The sequence below is a fragment of the Camponotus vicinus genome, unplaced genomic scaffold (genome assembly GCF_025532165.1).
Source record: "Camponotus vicinus isolate PSW18456_S1 unplaced genomic scaffold, iyCamVici1.0 SCAF_2, whole genome shotgun sequence".
In the NCBI taxonomy this organism is placed as follows: domain Eukaryota; kingdom Metazoa; phylum Arthropoda; class Insecta; order Hymenoptera; family Formicidae; genus Camponotus; species Camponotus vicinus.
Window position 1 is genome coordinate 4405176 of NW_028141956.1, and position 20771 is coordinate 4425946.

Genomic DNA, 20771 nt, shown 5'->3' on the forward strand with positions numbered 1-20771 from the left:
CCGGAAGTCGAATCGCGTTTATGTTAGTCATCAGTTGTACCTTTATATCGGAGTTTCAAATCAATATAATCGCGAGCTTAATTTTCGATATTGGACTTGTTCGTTTTAATTGCATTCCATACTTTATATCTCTCTTTTAAAACTCTTTAAAACTCTGTTGTATATTATATCCCACATAAAATTTAAAAATCTCAAAAAAAATAAAAAAATAAAAAAACATGTCAAGTACATAAAAAAAATATCCAAATTTGTATACAATAAATAGAGAAGTGTACAAAAATAAAAATATTAAATGCTGTTAAAAAATTAGCTATTTAGAAATAAATATGAAATCTAATTTGAAAGAAAATTTCTTGCAAATTCTTTAGTTGTATAAAACAAACTTAAGAAAACGAAGCATAAAAACTTGGCATGCTTGGGTCGCAGAAGACAATGTGTCAATTTTACCAAGAAAGAAGTTAGATTTTTTTATCACGCTTTTCATTTTAAAGATATTTTAATTGAAAACACGATTGACATAGGAATTCCGGATAAATTAATGTTAATTTTAATTGTGAACACAATCGAACGATCATTTGCTTTTTCTGCATTTGACATTGCGACACTATTGCGTTACTTGATATACCGCTATTTCACTTTAAATACCAAAAATAAAGCTGAAACCATCAGATCTATAAATGTGGAAGATTATATCTCTCACCTCAAGTATTACGAATAAATGTAGATTATCTCTCTTTAAATTATAATCTAAACATTTCTACTATTATCCTATATAATATCGAAGAAGCCTATTTATCGCGTATTTCGTTATTTAATGAAGATTTCTTATAAGACATATGTCCCTCCTCAAATAGAGGAAGAAAGTTGAGCGCTGATTGGAACGAGGATTAACCCAAGCTGGCGTACCCGCTCGTTAGGCGTTGAGGCGGCAGAAAAAAAAGAATCGTACAAATTAAGCTGAAAAATCTCGAGTGTCGAAAAGAATGCATCCGCAGGCCGTCGGTGCATAAATTGCGCGCTCAAATACGCGTTTCGCGTGACTCCCGGGACCTTCAACGTACGAGGGAAACGTGCGTGCACAAACGGCGAGTGATATATGCGCGGTCATAATTTCATAATCTCGATTCAGAGGAACCACCCATCAGCCTCCCTCCCTCCCGTCAATATATGCGTTCTGTTCGCGCGAGTAAACACGATGCACGTAGGCGATATACGCGACGCAAACGACTTTTGATTCTGTCACTCGGCATTACCGGCAATTAGTCGATCGGTCGTTGATCACACAAACGAGAGAAATATTGAGGCTGCCTGCCGCGTGCAAAATTGAGCATACATTGCTTAACGCAATGGCGTAGGTAAGAGAAGAACAAGAGCAAAGTAATCCAAATTTTTGAAAATTACTCTCGTTTTGCCTCTCTCTTTGTACTTCCTGAAATATGTATACATTCATATATACATGTATATACAGGGTAGGCCATTTTAATCTACGCACTGAAATATCTCAAAATCCATAAGTTTAAGACAAAAATGTTTCAGACAAAAGTTGTATGGTTTCGAGGGGGTCATAAGAGGGTATCATTGGTTTGACCTTGAAGAGTTATTTGAAGATCACATGAAGGTCATCTTCAATTTCTTAAATGGAACACTATATTTTTTATTGCATATTCTTGTAGCTTATCTCAAGAGCTTTCCAAAACACTATAATAAAGTATTTTTTCATTGAGTACTTTTCGAGTTGTGAGGCTTGAAATCATTTCTTAATTTTACATAAACCATAAAATATCTAGCAAGATATTCATTTTTTGATTATCTTACTTTAATACTTTTATGTACAAAATAATGAGAGGAATCGATTGGTGCAAAGAAAACACATAGTTGTTTTTGAGAAAAAATATGTAATTTGCAATTAACAATTATATTTTATGGTTTATGTAAAATTAAGAAATGATTTCAAGCCTCATAACTCGGAAAGTACTTAATGAAAACTAACTTAATTATAGTGTTTTGGAAAGCTCTCGAGATGAGCTACAAGAATATGCAAAAGCATATAGGGTATCCCATTTAAAAAGTTGGAGGTGACCTTCACGTGACTTTCAGCTGACTCTTCAAGGTCAAACTAATGGCACCGTCTCATGTCCCCCTTGAAACCATATAACTTTTGTCTGAAACGTTTTTTTCTACAATCAAAATTAAAAAAGTTATTCGGGGTGATCGATTAAAATGGGACATCCTGTATGTGTGTGTGTGTGTGTGCATATGAGTAGCTTGAATAACTTCAAGTTTTAGTTTTCCTTTCCTACTATTCTCGCTCTAGAAAAATACGCTCGTAGCATATTATGTTGCCTTGTACTGCAGCAAAGCACTATGCTTTTATGATGTACGTTTATAATATTCTCTCTTGGAAATATATAATTGCGCAACGTTGACAGCCGGGGATGAAACGAGGAGATTTGGAGGAAGGAAGGAGGGATTTCGCCACTGTTAACGGTGTGTTTACGCGAAACGTTTAGCAGACGGTTAACCGTAAATCCGGTAGTTTAGAGCGACTTCGTAGGAGCCTTCTTAGAGGTGCATACCTAGGAAAGTGAGGGAGCTCGACTCCACTCTCTAATTAACGAAGGAAATTATTAATACCCCTAAAATAGCCAGGTAGAGACAATAATTCGAGTTGCCACGTGATTCTCTCGCGTCGAAAATTACTTTCATTAATTATCCGTCCGGATATATCTTGCTAGAATAGCTATTTAGATTCCAAAGACGTTATTCTTTCGAATCCGGCTACTCGGCAACGCATACGTTTCTCAGAGAGGGATTCGCGAGATCTCGACGATTGCAGTAACAGAGAAAGCAATTCGCGCAATTGTCGGTGTAATTCACGCCGTTTGTCGGATCGCGAGAGGAAATCGCTGTCTCTAATACTTTCGTTTCACACCAGACGCAACCCGTATTTAGGAATTACTTTGCTGCCTATAATCCGACCTCTGCACTTGACGGCAGCTATAATTGCCTCGTATGTACAATCTTGAACATATTAGCTTACTTGTACGCTGTTATTATACTTTGCGTTGGAACTTTCTCTCTCGTGCGTCAGTCCCGTCTCGTTTTCTACCGTGAACAATACAGACGATGTCCCAACTTGCGCTTGATTATTGAAATTAACGAGCGAGCGTTAATCGGAAATTAATCTCTCCCTTTCCTCTCCTCAAGAACCCGCTATTCGAACGATTACTTAATCGTCCGCAAACAATTTGTACTTAATTACCATCGTCCGTAGGAGTGACTCCGTTCCTAGACTTCTCGGTATGTTTTGCCCCTCGGAACTTATTAGTCTGTAAATTATTGACGATTGCGGTCGAGCACGAAACGCGAGGCAGTTCTGATTGTCGTGCGAGTCGGGTGCGCCAATAATTTGGCTCTCGCTAATTATCCTGAATATTCCATGAGAGCGCAGCGAGAGAACACGGCAACTATCGAGATCAACGGGACGGTTTCGCGAGTACGTTAATTATTCAGGCGTTATGTGTCTGTGTGTGCGCTCCGGGGCCGTCGTATCCGTGATAATTAAAAAGTGCGGCCGTGTACACACAGTTGATCAGAAGGAAATGTTATTCGCGATATGAGCGCGAGTCGCAATTAACATTCACGGCAACAGGTACGTAAATATGCGTAATAATTAAAAGCTGAGACGCATAGCGTCTGTTATAAAACTTATGGTTCTCATCCACCGTTATTAACTATTACACGCGCGCGTCGATCCGACCAGTCGCATAAAGTTGGCGTGTTTGCGACGTTAATCAAGCCGAAATTGATACGAAATTTTAATCGCACGCAAAAATAACAACACATTTTTTTCCAACTTGCAGTAAATTACACTAAAATTGAATGAAAAAATGCAAAATAAGACAATCTTTATCATACTTACGCTAAGCCTTTAATTTCAGCAAAATAAATTTGATATACATATGTATACTCGATTATCAAAAATATCGCTACTTCTTTAAAAGAGAAACTATCTTATATATTTTTAATTCTTAATATTTTCTAAAATTCTATTTCTTTAGAAACTCTTGAAAAGAAGAGTTGAAAAGCAATTTGCCAGAAAATATGAAAACAATTTTAAATGATCTATTTAAAAAATTACTATAATTTATTAGAAAGAATATTTATTTATATAAAACGGATCTCCATAAAATTTCAATATTAATTAATTGATATGGGTGTGCCATGAATTCAGTTCCTTGCTTATCCATCGTGATGCATCGATATCCATGATGGACAGTCGGGCGACCACAAGTAGTCACCCATGCTCGTTCGAGCGTCAGTATCTGCGGATACACGCTGGAGTTTCTAATATTACCGTCCCCGTGGTAAGGTCACGTATGTGCGACGAGTTGTACGAGAAGAACGGACGAATATAGCTGATTTCTTAGACCCAGATACACGCATATGCAAGCATATGCGGTCCGCCGTTGGATATTTCTGGCCGGTACACGAGGTAGCATCCGGTGCATCTCTCACGAGGACAATCATATAATCGAATGTATTTTTCGCGCGAGTTTAATCTCCTACTTCATTAGTCCTTTTTTAAGAAATTAATTATTAATTTAACATTCAAGTTATTTATATAAGTTATTAAAATGTAACACTCTTAAGTTATTCGCTTGTTTCTTGTACTGGAGAATTGCAGCTAAATATTTTGAAGGAAATTTAAAAATAATTTAAAATAATGATGATGTGAATAAAATATTTTTTAGGGAAAAATATTTGAATGATTTTAATATTCAGCATTAAATTATATAAAGTTACAGTTTATAATTAATTTTTTTGACACATGACTGTAGCGACCATCGAATTATATTATAATATATACGATGTAATTTATTTCGTGAAATTAATCCGAGAAAAAACTTCTTTATGTAACTGAATTCATCTTTCAATTCAATTCCAACATTAAAAAAATTTAGCAGATCAGAGTCGAATTAAAAAAAAATATATATATATGAAAATGTTTTTAATTAGCTCCTACCTGCGAATTAATGTACTCATTATTCAAATCAAAATGCGCCCGTTTTTGCACGCACGACGTCAATCATTCCATTCAAATATTTTTAATAGCCGCGTGGTTATGCTAAGAATGAAAGGATTAATTAGTATGCGAACGGCAGCGTTTCTACATCGAGCCATACTCCTTGCAGGCTAATAATTACCGGCCGGCTTTTGAAAGCTGCATAAAAAAAAAACGCGCGACTCTCGCGGTCTGTAACATCCATACATCGAAATTTCGCGGAAAAAAAGGCAAAGGGGATGAAGATAAACGAGAGAGAGAATCAAAGGATAACGCATGCGCGAGCTTTGACGGAGGTATTTTTAGAATCGGACTCTCGAGAGCGTGAAGCACGAACGTGCGTATTCGCGCGGAATCGCGCCTACATAGACGCTCGGCTACCGAAAAGGGTTTAATTGCTGCCCCAAAGCGGCAAAGGGTGAGAGAGAGAGGAGGGAGTCGCGCTCGTTACTTTTCATTTTGCGAAACTGCAGGCGGTAATTACGGAACTGCAACTCTACGGAGACCCTCTCCCTTCCGTAACACGATGGCATTTGAGAAAGGGGAACGGCGAAGCGAGGCGGAAAGGGGGAGGAAGGCACGGGGCGCATAAAAGTAGTCGGTCGAAGGAGTTTTACGAGCAAACTTGCCGCATCTCTCTCTTTTTCTCTCTCTCTCTCTCGCGCTCGAGATGATGACTGGTAATCGGGCAACTATGCGACATTCTCTCATCGTATGAATAGCGCGCGGCTCTTTGCTTTCGCCATTTAAGGCGAATTTGCACAATTCGCTTTTGACGAATGCATCACGTGCGAGTCGTACAAAGTGAAAAAAGCCGAACGGGATGAATAACGAGGACGATTAGTCGCATTGAACGATAACAGAAGGTGAGTCGTTATCCAATTCGCTCTCTTCGAACGAGTACCGGTCAAAGACATTCGCGCAAACCGGTGTACGAATAAAAAATGTCTGAATAAAAAATGGTCCATCCAGTGGCGAGCCCGCTTTGCGTGACTCATCTAGTGCGATCGACCGGAGAGCGAAGCGTGTAAATTCGCCTTTAAACTCGCTCGAATCCGGGATCGCCCGGCGACGGCCGCTCTCTCGCGCGACGACGCTCGATATTTTAAAAATTTTCCGGACGGTTAAGTCGCGTGTGCTTCGAAGCGCGAGTTCCGATATCGGGCTGGCTACGATCTGCCGGAGCATACCGGCGGCCTATCGGTCGGAGGGAAATTTACCGGAAACGATTCGGCTAAAGTCTCGCCCAGCTCGCGCGCGCACGCGCGAATATCCGCGTTAATTCGCCCTCTTCTCGTCGTCGCGCGGAAAACGATCTCTTCATTTATCCAGATCACATCGAAGAATTTATAGCAATCGTGAAAGTAGTTCCAGCATCGGCAAAATTTATGCGAGCGAAAAAATAAGCGATTGCGACGAGAAAGAAAGATCCTTCTCTCGATATCGTTCCATTCTCAAGCGGTAACTGTTTTCGACATTATGAATCATGAATCACCGAAAATTCTCAAGCTACATGTTTATTCAGCGTAATACAAGACTTTACCTAGCGCGGAAACAAATCACCCGTAACGAAAACCCCGAAATTCAAGCGTGAAAATCTCCTCCACCGCGACGCCGCGTTTTCGTTAACGAAAACGAATGACTGTAATAAGGCGCGCCATTTTCCAAGCCTGCCTCGTCGTGCCATGCGTCATACAATTTATAATAGGAGGGAAGGGGGCCAGAGTTGAAAAGACAGAGTTTTGAATAAGCTTTTATCGGCGCACGCGCTCGTATTTATCGTATAATATTCTGGCGAAATTACCGTGGTTTGATTTAAGAAACGGAGAATCTTCTTCTTCATTAAGACGCGATATTGCGAAATAATTGAACGGTATTACCGGGGATGTAAAACGAAATCGGGCGAGTTACGCTACTGGGATCGATGGTACGAATTACGAGCGAGGCTTACTCGGTAAACGGAATGAAGAAGAACGGCTTATTCGGCGGAGGAAACCGGAGGCAGGAAAGAAGAAAGGTTAAGACCTTATCGAAAATCTCGCGAGAACGTCCCCTGCGAGGGTAGCTAAAGAGACGAGGTGCGGGAAGGGGGCTCTGCAGCAAAGAGGTTTATACGTAATCCCGATAGAAGATACCAAGGAAGCGGGTGATAATAGATAATCCTCAGGAGGTATTATCTACTAACCTTCGGTCAGACTGTCGGGTACGTTTGTTAACACAAGTTTACGAGGAGAAAAAAAATAGGAAATACATCTAGAGAGTTTGTAATACATACTTTGACAAAATTATGTATAATATTTTAAGATATTTCCATAGGATTTAATATCGCGAAATTTATAGCAACTCCTTAACAATCGCTTAAGAACGACATTGTAAAATGAACACTCGATACTAGAACAATTATCCGCTCTCAGACCAAGTAGTAATGCGTCAAAGAGGAATTCGTAAGCAGCCGCTGGCAAGTTCCAGGTAAAGACTCGTCGTAAGGAGCGCTTTCGTCTCGTTCGCATTAATAATGCAGCCTGGCCTTGGAGTCGGACGGGGCGGCAGACTGTCACTCTGCGACATAATCGGGTAAATAATTCATCCATCGAACCCCCGAGGTCCCTCTGGTGTCCTGTCGCGTGGGAGCGGCACCACTTGGGCTTGCCAAATCCACAATCGACAGCGAAAACGAAAGTGGGTGCAGCACGAAGGGTGCACGAGCGTCGCAAAGCCGCGACGCGGGGGGGATATTCGCGAGAGAACGATGGGAGGTCTAACACGGAGGGGACAAAGTTAATCCCTTCATGTCGCTGAGAAACGAAACGTGGGGATGGCTGGACGATCGAATTGAGGCAGGAGCGCCGAATTTGTAGTGAATTTATGAAACTCTAAAATTTGATTATTAAGTCAAATCATTATTTATAATCTTAATGTCAAAGATATAGCGTAATAAAAACATAAGAATTACAATAATAATAATTTTCTGGAAAATTAATAATAAAAATAAATCTAGATTATATAAATCAAAAATTAAATATAATTGATTAATAGTGTAGTTATGTGTATATATCTCGTAATAAACGAATTATGATTTTTTAAAAGATTTCCCATCTTGAGTATATTTCGAAGTGCATCATTCACATGATTAAAACAAGCTTCTTAATTTGAAAAAATCTTCCGCATTATTAAGTTGCATTCCGAAAGAGCGATATATCTATTTGAACGACAGTCAATTAGGCGAATCCACGTTTAATCCGGCGGTGAAATTAATTAAACAACGCGAGCTACTATAACGTAGCCGCTCGTAGAATTTACAGCCAATTCGCGTGTCTCCGTGGCTATGCCGTGCACCTACGTCGTCGTTGCGCTTTACGCGGTCGTAAAGTCAAAGTCAGTAATAACGTATCAATGTTTACGAGATGTCGCGCGTATATATCGCGATGATTAGCCGAACACAATTCCCCCTAGGGAAATTGTCCGTCAGAAAAATTCGCCGCCGCCTCGCCTCCCGCGCGATGGAGGCTTCCTCTCTAATAAACGGAAGCCACGCGGAATGCTGTAATTGAAAAACTTATAATGGAAGAATGCCTCTCGCATAATTACCGCCATTACGGAAAACGATTTAGTTCCGTCCGCGTATCGTAGTCACGGTATTCGCGCGATGTGTCTCGAGGTCGCGTAATATAATAATACTCTTCTTACGAAGTGATTGTATACGATCGTACGGTGGGCGATTGTGTGTAAGGACATTGCTCGTACGAGAGCGAGCAAGCAGAAGGATAATTCGCGACGTTCTCGCGCGTACTTGAAATTCCACGTGGCAGATCGTCAAGGGTAACGTATAATGCCATTAAAATTGATCTCCGTCGCTGAGGACGAACGAGGTTGCTCGGATGACGTCACACGCGATTATGTAGGATTCCGACGAGAAATTAAGACACGTCGTTTCTTCAGATTAGTTTGCGTGTATCATATTTATTCCGGTAACTCGTATACTGTATAATTCTTTTTATCGATATGAGAGAATCTTTTGTTGATCTCATTTCTTAAACTCTTCATTTTTAATCTCCTTAGATTTGAAAAAAATACTTCTCACGTGAAATTCATTTGTAATTAAGTAAGGGATATATAGGCGGCGATATCGCACATTACGATATTAACGCGTCGCAGTTGCGGAACATCCTGTATAGCCGTTGGGCCATAAGTTGCTAATCACCACGTTACCATTTACGGAGCTATCGCGCGAAAAAATCAGACGATGTCCCGCAGTGTGTGTTCGCGGTCAAGCCGCGTCCCGGCAACGATATGCAGGCGCGATAAGTTACTACCGCATTATGCAAACTGCATCCGGCAGCCGAGTGCATCCGTGAATTTTCATCGCGCCACGACGATGCCACGGGAGCGGGCGTACCGCGGAAAAGCAACGGCAGAAATACACTAGCGACGGCGGGCACCGATGGTTGGCCCCGCGGGATCCAAGAAAAATAAATGCCGAAGACGTCGACAAATAACCAAGGCCGCGTTTCCTCTCGTAAATTCACTGGGCGTGCTGCGAGAGGTATCTACCGTTAAACCCTTCACGGATTCGGCGTTTTAAAATTGTTCGGTCGAGAACGTCCCGGGATACTGGTAGGAATCGATTCCCGGGAGCTGGTAGAAATCAATTTTCAAACGGTATCGATCTTTATTTCCTTCGAAAATTTGCGACAAATTTAATTTATTAATAAATTTTATATAAATTTGATATTAATAAATTCTCTTCAATTAATTCACATATAGATAGATTTAATACGGTTTATTGCGACTAAAGATATCTAACGAAAGAAATTATTTGGTTAATAAAGTAATTAAATATATCGTCTAAAAAATTAATTTATTTTTTTGTATCAGATTTAACTATTTTCTAAATTATTATTTTTAATTAAATTTTAACAGCGTGACGCGATATCTTTCAAGACCCATCGGAATGTCCACCGGGTTAGTTTGGGGCAGGTCGCGGTGCAAGCGCTTATTCGGCGTACGGCAAAAATAGCGGTACCGCGTATAAGTGAACCAGCCCAGTAATTACGGGCCCAGTTTGGTCCATGTAACAGGGCCTCGCGGCTCGTACGACGGATAATCGATGTACGAATTCAATGCGGGCAAGTTTACCCCATCGAACTCGACGTCGTCCATGATCGGCGATCTGCCTGTTTCTGTTACTCCGAAAAATTTACACTGGATGTCTCAAAGTTATCAGATTTTATCTCAACATTGTATACTATTTTTTTAATAAGTAATTATTTTTAGATTGCAGAAAAATGTTGATACGTTTTTAAAAATATAATACAGTTGTCTCGATTATTTTTAAAATCGCTCCATCAGATTTACTTCCTCAATATCGGTAACCTCTGTATCTCTAGCTTTGGATATCGCACACAACATTGTACATTTATCGGCATTCTCATAAAATGACGTCGTAAGAATATTTTCGTAATTCCTTAATTTATATACACTTATGTACACATTCTCGATACAACCGTGCAACAGCTCGCGGGGTTAACGAGGATCGTTCCGCTGGCATGTGGCGCGCGTGCACGCGAACGCACATACGCATGCAACGCGTTCCTTATATGTAAAATCGGATTCGCCATTATCCTCGATCGTTTTCGCGCATCGGCCCTTTTTGTGCCGGCACAAGAGGCCCTGCCTCGTATTTCGCGTCATATCGCGATCGCGCGGGACACTTAGCATCGCGCGCCGAACGGCCGACGTCACTTTTATCGAGCAATCAACGTCGCCGCGATCGTTCCTACCGGGAGCGAGACGGGAAGAGGAAAGCGAATGCGCGTCATAAAAATCCGTCGATCGTTCGGAAGACGCTAAGACCGTGAATTGTCACGGTACGAGTGAGTAAATAGTAGGAATGGGCCCCGTAGAACGTCGTAACGCGACGACGAGCGCTCGATCTTTATCGATGGAGTCGGTTATTGAAAATAAACGACGTTTACGACCGTATATACGATTATCGAATGATATCTTTAGCATAATGGAATCTCGTCCTTTCCCTCTTTGCGTTCCCTTTTACGAGAGAACTAGCGTTATTGTTGCAAAGATATTAATATAGAACATTCATCTGCGATCTATGAATGTAGATGGAATGAAATAAGGGAAGACTTAAGTACGATAAAATAATAATGCGAAAAATAAAATTATCATTTAAAAAATAATTCGTGATCTAGATCTCTGTAAGAATATTTTAATTAAGAATTTCTTAAGGGTCATGGGTTTTAATAATAATTTAATCATTTCTTACACATTGCTTTTCGCTGTCATCCTATCGATTATTTTAATTTCCTGCATTTACACGAATATATTTCATTGATATAATCCGATTGAAATACTGACACAAAGTAGGACGTTGTGGATTACGCATTTACATAAAATCTTAATATCGTCAAATTTCTTTTTCCCTTTTTTAATTCCGACGAAGTTATTCAAAGCAATCAAACCACTTCTCGCACTTGAGTCGTAAAAAGGATTTTAAAAAATCATTTAAGAGTCGCATAACGGCACACGGTAAAAATTCAGAACGTCCTTTTTAACATTTTCAATCTTCGAATAATGTTCGCGATTGAAATGAAAATTGTCGCAAGCTTATACCGGCTTTAATCCTCGGATATCGAATCAAATCGCAAGTTTTGCGAACGTCGAAAAGTTGGACGGGTGTTCCTTCTTGTGATCGCAGACGCATTTGCAAAGGGCTGCGTACAAAAAAAAAACAGAAAAATAAGAAAGAAAAAAATAGAAACAAAAAGAGAAGTGCAGAAAGAAAGCGGAGGAGAAACAGAGAGAGAGAAGTGCACGTGTACATGTCCTCTCTCTCGGTTGAAGTTTGAGTCACGTCGCTTTTTATCGCGCCGGAATGAATCACCGTGCACGCGAACGGCCAAAGTACCCGGTAGCCGTGCCGAGACACTATCATATTATTTTTACGGCCCCGAAACGTCTGCCGGCATTATCATAATCTCCCCCGGGCGCGGCCGAGCTCGTTCCTCGGCTCCATCGGCAACCTCCACCTCTCCGGTCTCCTCGCCATCCGACATCATCCTCGTCGTCGTCGTCGTTGTCGCTTGCTTTCCCCGCTACAACTACACCGTGTCGTTGCACTCTTTCTCCTCGTTCGGTCGTTCACTGTGGACTTCTCTCTCTCCCTCTTTCTCTTGTCTATCCCACCCGCGCTACTATCGCTTCTCCTCTCTTATCTTCGCGATGAGAGGTTTGACGTGAACGTTCTTTGAATACGCGGCCGCTATTCGGCACTCTAGAAACCCCCCCGGTGACGAGATAGACATTCCGGGCTATGGCTCGGTGACTCGCGACAAACCCGCGGATGCACCGAAGACTCTGGCCGTCTAAGTAGTCGAAGACCGCAAAGACAGACGATAGGCTATGCGTGCGGTGAAGTAAACAAACTCATTTATCAAGCGGGATTCCAACGCAAACGATCCCCGCGAATGTGTACATCGATGACAGGCATCATGCAGCCGCATTCGCACGCGAATCGCACTTCGGAGTAAAGTTTAAGTATCATTTACATAGTTGTTGGCTTATTAAACTCGCATAATTATCCACACGCAAAGTAGACAGAAACTTGGACTCCCTTTCCTGCTCTTACAATTTTCTTCCATACGATTCACGCAAAGCGTGAAGATCTACAGATCTTTAGATGACGCCGAATTAGAAGAGCTCCGTCGCTTTTACATTATACATCAGGAAGGACCGGAAAAAGGAGGAGAGTGCGGGGCCCGTGTGGCTTAAAGCGGCGCGCGATCGGGCGGCCATTGCGACGGACGTAAATAATATTTTTACGAGCGGGCCGCGGTGCACCGCGCCACGGCTTTCTGCTTTCTGCTCCTTTGCTGCGAGAAAGAATGAGTTTTTTCGGTCAGTGACGCCTGTCTCGAAGTCCCCCTTCGAATGCACAACGACGGCGACGGCGCGGCGCGATGCATTCGTCCGGGGTACCGGGAACTCTGCGGTGTTCCGCTTGCGGTCGTCCCGGATAGGCCGCAACGGCCTCGTCGCCGAGAGCCGTAGCGTACACCTACCTACGTGTGCGCGCGTGTATTTCGACCGCACAGAAAGGATCTCTTTCCTCGCGTTTATGGCCCCGGCCGAGCTCTTTTCCCGCATTTGACACGCCGTTTCGTGTCGCGGCCTGCGCGCGGCCAGAAAAGATTTACCGGCACCGACTGCATGGACCACGTCGCGTCCTCCCAAGTCAGTTGCGGCCGTAAGCTGCGTGCACATCGGAGCGACGAGAGCGATGAGGGTTCTGTCATTTCCTAAAAAAAAAAAAAAAATAAATAAATAAAGAATAGAATAATTGAGAATTCTGTGAAGAATAAATAATGAGATAATTGTAAAATATATTTGATAGAGAGAGAAAATGTATCAGTATTTGTTACTGATCTTCACCAAAATGATGTAAAAATGGGACAAAGATTTATGGTTTGTAGAATATTTTAATTATTTCTCAACATATGATTTATAAATTATATCGGTGGACGTTATATGTATATATCTTTATATTACGTACAGTTTGATTTTATTTAACGAGCGATTCACATTCGTCATTTCAAACAATTTGCAGATTCATGGCTCGAAATTGATCGCTCACCAATGTGCACGCGGCCTACCAGTTTTGAACTGCGATTTTAAGGACTCTACGTCGCCAGAGAGAGTGTGCGAGGGACACGCTCGTAAAATGTTAAACGGATAGATAGGTGTTTTATTATGTTTCGGCAAAGAACTGGAAAAGCCAGTCAATTACATACTTTACTCGCTGCTATTACAGTGAATTCAATTTAAAACTCGTGATACAATTTACTATCTCGCAATAAAAACGCGAGTGACATGATATAAAGCAAGTATAACAATTAAAAAAATGTATCAACATGTAAGTAGTTAGCATCTCAAGAGCTATTTATGTAAATCACTTTTCGAATTAATAATATCAATCATGTAAAAGAGATAGATAAAGATAGATAGATAGAGAGGGAGAAAAATTATAATATATTGCATGTTAAAATTTACTTGTTAAAATTACAGTCGATTTCTTGCACGTGCAATATATAGATTTTCGAAAAAAAAAAAAACGTAATATTTTATTGTCAAGATCTCTCATATAAACCAAATCTATAAATAAATATGAGCTAAGAATCTCACACACATGTTTTATGAGTCCCTCATGGTTGCTTACTATGTTGCCTCAAGCCCTGTATATATTATCTACTATATTCTTATTCATGGTTACTTACATGCAATATTAGAATAATAAGGGTAGTTTTACAAAATGTAAGAATCTATCTTTAAAGAAGCTATATACAAAGTATTGAAAAATTACAAAAATCGAACTCTCACAAATTTTAAATCCAGAGCATACACTATTATATTTTCATAAAATCTCTTTTTATCTTTCAAAATAAAAAAAATTTGTACAAACAGAAAAACACTCCCTCCTCCCTCCGCCCACATTAACAACTTACATATATGCTACATCGTATAATATATGGCATTACATATCTCTTTCGTGGGCGCTGTGCACATCGTGCGACCCGAAATATGGAGTCACACGAGAAACACGAGAGCGCAGAGAGAGGCAGTTAGTTGTAAACAGGTATTAAAAAGAACATTAGACTCGGGCAGAAAAGCGTGCGATGGGCAAACGCGATCAATCAACGTAGAACGTCGTGGTCCCGAGGATCTCCTCGAGCGCAGCAAGAAGGTTCTCCGCGAGAAGAGAAAGGGCAACGGCCCAATGGGCAATCGACTCTCGTCTTACGTATAAAGTGCAAAGCACTTTATCATTTTTACAAAAACAAATCAAAGACAATTTAATACTGCATGCGTTATATTCAAATAAATTTTATTCTACAATAAAATTTGCATCGTAATTTAATTTTCGAAAATAGGTGACTATTCATACACACATTTATGCAATCGTCTTGTATATGAATGAGCCAATGAATCTTATCTCATTTTCTTTATCTTCGTATCGTCCGAGCTTTTTGTCGAACGACCGAGTAAAGTGGCGACGGATCGAAGGGCAAAGAACGGATCGGAGGCCGAGGGACAGATTAGACACGGGCTGCGGCTCCACTTGGACCGATCTGATTTATGCGCTATAAAAGGCGCGGTAATAGCGCTGTAGATTAGACTATTTGTGTCGTCGGCAGTTAAAAAATACATCATCCGGCCCCGGGGGCAAGCACGTGCAAGATTCGGCACATTGAAAACTGGGTAAAGGACACAAGCGCGACGCCTTAAAGGAAAGGAGCCGAAGGGGGGGAAAGGATGGGCGAGGAAGCAAAGGGTCGCAGGAGGAATCGTTAGTACGACGACGCCTCCGCTCTTCGTTCTAGCTATAAAATACAGATAAAGGGCGACCCTCTTTAAGGGTGCTGCAATGGGATCGGCCGGTTATGCTTGCGATTCTAAAAAAGAGAGAGAGAGAAAATTTCCCGGCAGTTTTTAGGAAGGCTCGTCACGGAAAAACGCTTCGACGATAAAACCTTCTGCTTCTTCCAGCCACGCCCGCGACTCGGAAGACGAAAATTGTCAGTCCGTCAACCATGAAAAGTTGCTGCTGGAAAATCTGCGACGTTTTTCCCTACTTATTTCAAGTATTTCCGAGCAAATTTTGAATATTAAAAGTCCCGAATTTTCAAGTCAAGCCTGTTATTCTCTCTTTTTATACATATTATTCGTTTATTAGAAAAAAAATTCCATCTGAATTAGTAAGTCCTACGCAATCTGCAAATCTCCCCTCAAAAAGAAATTATTCATCCATTACTCCTCGCTTTATACGTCATCAAGCGGAAAACACTCCGCACAGGCCTATTCTTTCGCATTCGCGTTTGCGCACACGTACGCGAATAAAATATTAAATTTGCCGAGTAATACCGCGCATAATGTAATATCCGTTTTTGTCGCCACATTTTAGTTCCTTTACGCACCATCGTCATAAAAGTAAAAAACCGCTCGCGCGCGAATAAATCGCTTTAGCCGCGCAGGAAACGTAATCTCGTTAACTTTTACCGCGAGCGTTAATTTTTTACGCCGACTGACACCTCGTGCTAGAGTTTATATGCCGGGGATGTTTCGAAATGTTTCAGGAGAGGAGGAGGAACCGCTGCTGTGGCCGCGCGAGAGCGCGATAATTCGGAGCACGTTACAGAAACTGCTCGCGACGCGAGCATCGCGCTACCGTCGTTGATACGACACAGACGCGACAGTTACGAGGACGTCTTTTATCCGTTGCTCTTTGAAGATCGCCCGATCAAAGAATCTTCGGCTTTTTATTATTCGATTTTAACCGCTCTGCCTCGTGCTCGACCTCGCCATAGGTTTCTCTCTCTTCTTTGAAATTTCTATGCACTACGTCGTGTAACTTGCACCGATAGATATAAAACCGTCCAATAATATAGGAACTTATTTATTCGATTTTCAAATCATTTATCATCTAATCATCTTGATACGTTAAGTGACATGTTGGGATATCGAGCTTTAGAAAATATTTAATTCAAAAATAATACGAATGGAAAAAATCCATTGATATATATTATTGAGAGTAATGTGTCTTTGCAGCATCTATTATGAATATAATTATAATTTTGTATGCACGTAAATTTAATTAAATACCGTAATTTATACTTTTACTAATAAATAAGAATAAATTAATAAAATAAATAATATTTAATTAAGGCTCACGATTTCCAACATCTCGAGTGTTTCATCTCGTCTTTCACTTATTATTACATTAAATGTTTACTGTATAATACAAATGATGAGATGAAAGATCGATAGATGTTGAGTATGTCAGCCGCTCAAGCTGGTTTCTGCTGCCTCCCTTTGAACTTTTATCACCATGAGGCGCGCATAATGTACTTTTTACTCGTCGCACACGTGTCTTGGAGCTTTACGTTCGCGGGCTGATAGTTGCTTGCGGCTTTCCGATACGCCGATACATTACGTCCTTTTATTTCTCTCGAAAAAAAGATTCCGGCCGCACGTTCCCTTTATTACTTCTCGCGCTGCCCGTTAAAAGTTATACTTGGACACGGTATCGATGGCGCCTCTCGAGATTATTGATCATGCCCCTTTAGAGCCGCGTTTCCATCCGGATATTAAAACGGAGAATAACAAGAATCTTTACCGTGGGATTTGGATGGCGAGAGAGATAACTCGAAGCAATTTATCAAGATATTTCGTACAAAAGTATTCTTCCACAGAAATGTGATTGATGAAGAGCCTATACAAAATGAAAGGAGAACGTCAAGGAGAAAAATATTGGAAGAAATAATAGACAACACACGCGGATATTCAAGGTTCAATCGGATGATTAAAGGGAAAATTTACCTATGTTATTTTCCAAGAGCGCCGTAAGTCAAAAAGAGAGAATTTTAGATCGTGGTCGTCCCGCGATAGATCGCGACCGGATCTCCAGGCGAGACGTTTCTTATCTAGAGAAGCTGCGCCCTTGAATCGCTCGTTTCTTTCTCGCACGTCGCCCGAGGACTCCCAGTGACCGTCTCGCGAACGCTAGACTGTTTATTCCCTCGCCCCGGGAAATTATGCAAAGCGCAATGCAAATTTTCAGAGCAACGTGCTCTTAGAATCGTCATTAGCTCGCGTACGACATACGAGCTTGCAGCGCGGTAGCTCGCAACGGGATCGTTCGCCGATTTTTTAGCCACCGAGATGCACGGATAGTTGCACGATAGTTAAATTACGTTCCACATTACAGCGCGACAAGTTAAGCAGTAGTTTGTTGAAGATTGCAATAAACATCGTGTGCAAACTTTCCAAGAGTGTAATAAGGATATTTAGTATTACTTTCATAAGGATATTTATGTAAGGATATTTGTATTCCTCTTTTTCTTCTAAAATTTCCACGAATGTATTACGAAAGATTACACAAAATTAGTACGCAATTCTTTGGCCAGCAGTTTACACTTGTTTACGCGCGAAGCGTATCAACATCTGTCAGTCGCGTCATTGGAAAGGAATTAACGACGTACGTAAATCGCGCTCGAATTTTTTTTCCGCGTTAAACGAAGAAAAAGAGAGAAAGGGAGAGAGAGAGAGGAACGTGCCTTCCTTTACTCTCCTCTTTCGGTGGAAATGTCGTGGGCGTAAAATACGCGTATCTTAAGATCTCCTAAAGCCTCGTACGCGCGAATTTTATCGCCCGGCAATAAAAAGTCGTGTTTGCCTCGCATTTTTTTAGATTTGGTCCTCGCAAATCCTCGCGCGTATACATCACGTAGCGAAATTCTGTACGCAAGACTCGCGAAATTATGCACGCGTTCGCGGAATCGAAAGCGTTCGGGCAATGAATCAGGACGCTTTTACGACGCGCTCGGAAATTTTGCGGGCGAGTCTCTCTCTCTCAGCGATCAGAGTTTCTTTCTCGGACGCAGGATTTATCTCTTGGAAATTTTTCTTTTCGACGCTGCTGCCGCTGCTACTCTCGGTGACCTTTCACGGCTTAACGGAACGCGGTCGGGATCCTTCAGGTTTAACGATCGGCCGTCGAGTTTCGGCCTCCGGATCTCTTCGAGCTCGCCACGAAAACCTCTTCTTCGCCTCGACGAAGTAGGAGGTGCTCGCGACGTCTTGCTCATTTTGCCGCGACCTTCGCGAGCTCTCCTTTCGCTTTACCTCCGTGGATATTTGATTTCAACGTAACGATGCAAAAATCCGGTGTCTACAAGATAGCGTAATCGACGGATAATAATGCACGATGAGATTTATATCTGGGAGATAAATCAACGAAGATATTCTGTTAACTTTTTTTTTCACGAACGCGCGAAAATATACAATTTAAGAATAATAAAATTGTTTTCTCTGCATTGAAATTGACCGATTATTCTCCCCCAAGCTTATTTATTTTAACAATTTCCCGTTATTCCCCGTGCTATCGTTGTTTTTCAATTTACACGAAAATTTGGCACGAGAGGGATAATTGACGCGTTAGCCTCGATTATGCGGACAGGACGTACCGAGGGGAGTTTAGGTCTCGGAATATTTTACGTGTGGCCGAGACGCGCAAAATTATTTGACGCGGCAAACTTTCCCCGCGCTAAACATAATTATGATTACCAACTTCAAATATAGTCGCACAGCCGGCAGCCTCTAATTTACGCAGTTGCCTCGAGCGCGTGAATAAATGTTTGCGATGGCATGGAAAATACTCGCGCACGAATAACGAGTCAAACATTGCTCGCGGTTTTCCACCACCGCTTTACGACTTCATTTCCACTATTTAACGATGCATTTACGTGCAATTTTCGGCTGCAAGAACGTCTAGGCGAGACACAAGGATGACAATTATAATCTCTTGGACGAAAGATTTCAAAATTGGTTTAAAGACTTGTGTGTCCAGAGGATGCAAATTTTTAAGATCTTTACGTTGATATCTAAGAATATAAATGTTTGAAGATGTTTACGCAGAAATTAGACATCTATTTAGATCCTTCCAGGATCTAAAGATTTAAGTAAATCGTTAAATCGAATAAATCGATTAAGACACCTTGATCTTTCGCTTCGTCCTGGCTTCGTTCTCCATTTTCCCGGGACCTATCGGTAATATCTTCGCGACCGGTATCTTCCTCTCGTATCTTCCTTCTGCCCTGTAACCATCGACCGGCCGCGATGTGCGCCGCGAAACATCTTGGCGAATTGCCACCACCGAGCCATAAATCTCATCGGATCTCGCGTACTCGGAGCAACGTTGTTGCCTCTCGCTCTTAACGATCGAGCTGCCGAGATCATCCCGGCGAGAGCAACTTGCGCCTACATCCAGCGATGTGATCGAGCACAATTCGAGTCGAACCATACCTATATTTCGCAGAAAAAGTGGAAAATCAACGCATACGCGATTTTACTTTCGTCGCGGAAAAACTTTCTCCGCTTATTATTCCCCAACTATACGTCGCACGTTCGCAGAGAACGTAACTTAATCTTATCTCGAGCTCGTACACGAGCAACTAAGGGTTCGGATTATCTCGAATGTTACGATTGTCCCTTGTTGCTATTCATCCACGTCCGCTTCAAAGCGTCCGGTCGTGTTTCTCGGCTGATATGAGAATCGAGATAATTTAACAGCGGTATACATCTCGAGCCTCGGCGTTAATCAGCGGTCAATTAAGCGTATATCGGGTTGATGTAGCTGCTGGGAGCGTGACAATTAAACGTGTATATCGCGCGCGCGTGTCGGATACCGAAACCTAAAATTTTCGCGGCAAAGGTCGACGCAATTTATGTCGACAGCGGTCTCGGTAACTGCCGGAGTTTCGGACGCACCCCAGGAGCGACCCCTGACCCTGCGCGACCGAATGAGTTACGAGGTGGGAGGCCGTTCAATGTCGTCTCCTTCGTAAACTTCGGAAAATCGTTAGCACGCCCTTCTGATGGAAAAAAAGTCTCGATTACTAAGAATTCACTTTGCGAAATCGCGATTAAAGAGTCAAAGATTGATAATCCAGTAGGGAAAAAGGCAACGTTAAATACAGTGTATACGTTATAATAAATGCACGTCTTTTCCAATGTCGAGATTCGATTATTTTTCAATTAAATATTAGATAGAAAAAGAATTTTTATAATAAAAACTTGTAGAGAGCTTATAAATAGAGGCTGCTCTCTTGACCGCGACGGCTAAAATTTGAGAACCCGC

The 20771-nt window shown here is 41.5% G+C and overlaps 1 protein-coding gene and 1 long non-coding RNA gene across 4 annotated transcripts in view; one reads left to right on the top strand and one right to left on the bottom strand.

Moving 5' to 3' along the window:
* LOC145967294 (MAP/microtubule affinity-regulating kinase 3-like) overlaps positions 1-20771 on the top strand; it is a 206120-nt gene that overhangs the window by 66366 nt on the left and 118983 nt on the right. The window lies entirely within an intron of this gene.
* Positions 9857-20771, bottom strand: part of LOC145967297 (uncharacterized) — a 130657-nt gene continuing 119742 nt past the window's right edge. The window contains exon 4 of the long non-coding RNA XR_014437332.1: positions 9857-13377. This is a non-coding gene — a long non-coding RNA (uncharacterized LOC145967297). The remainder of the gene's footprint in view (positions 13378-20771) is intronic.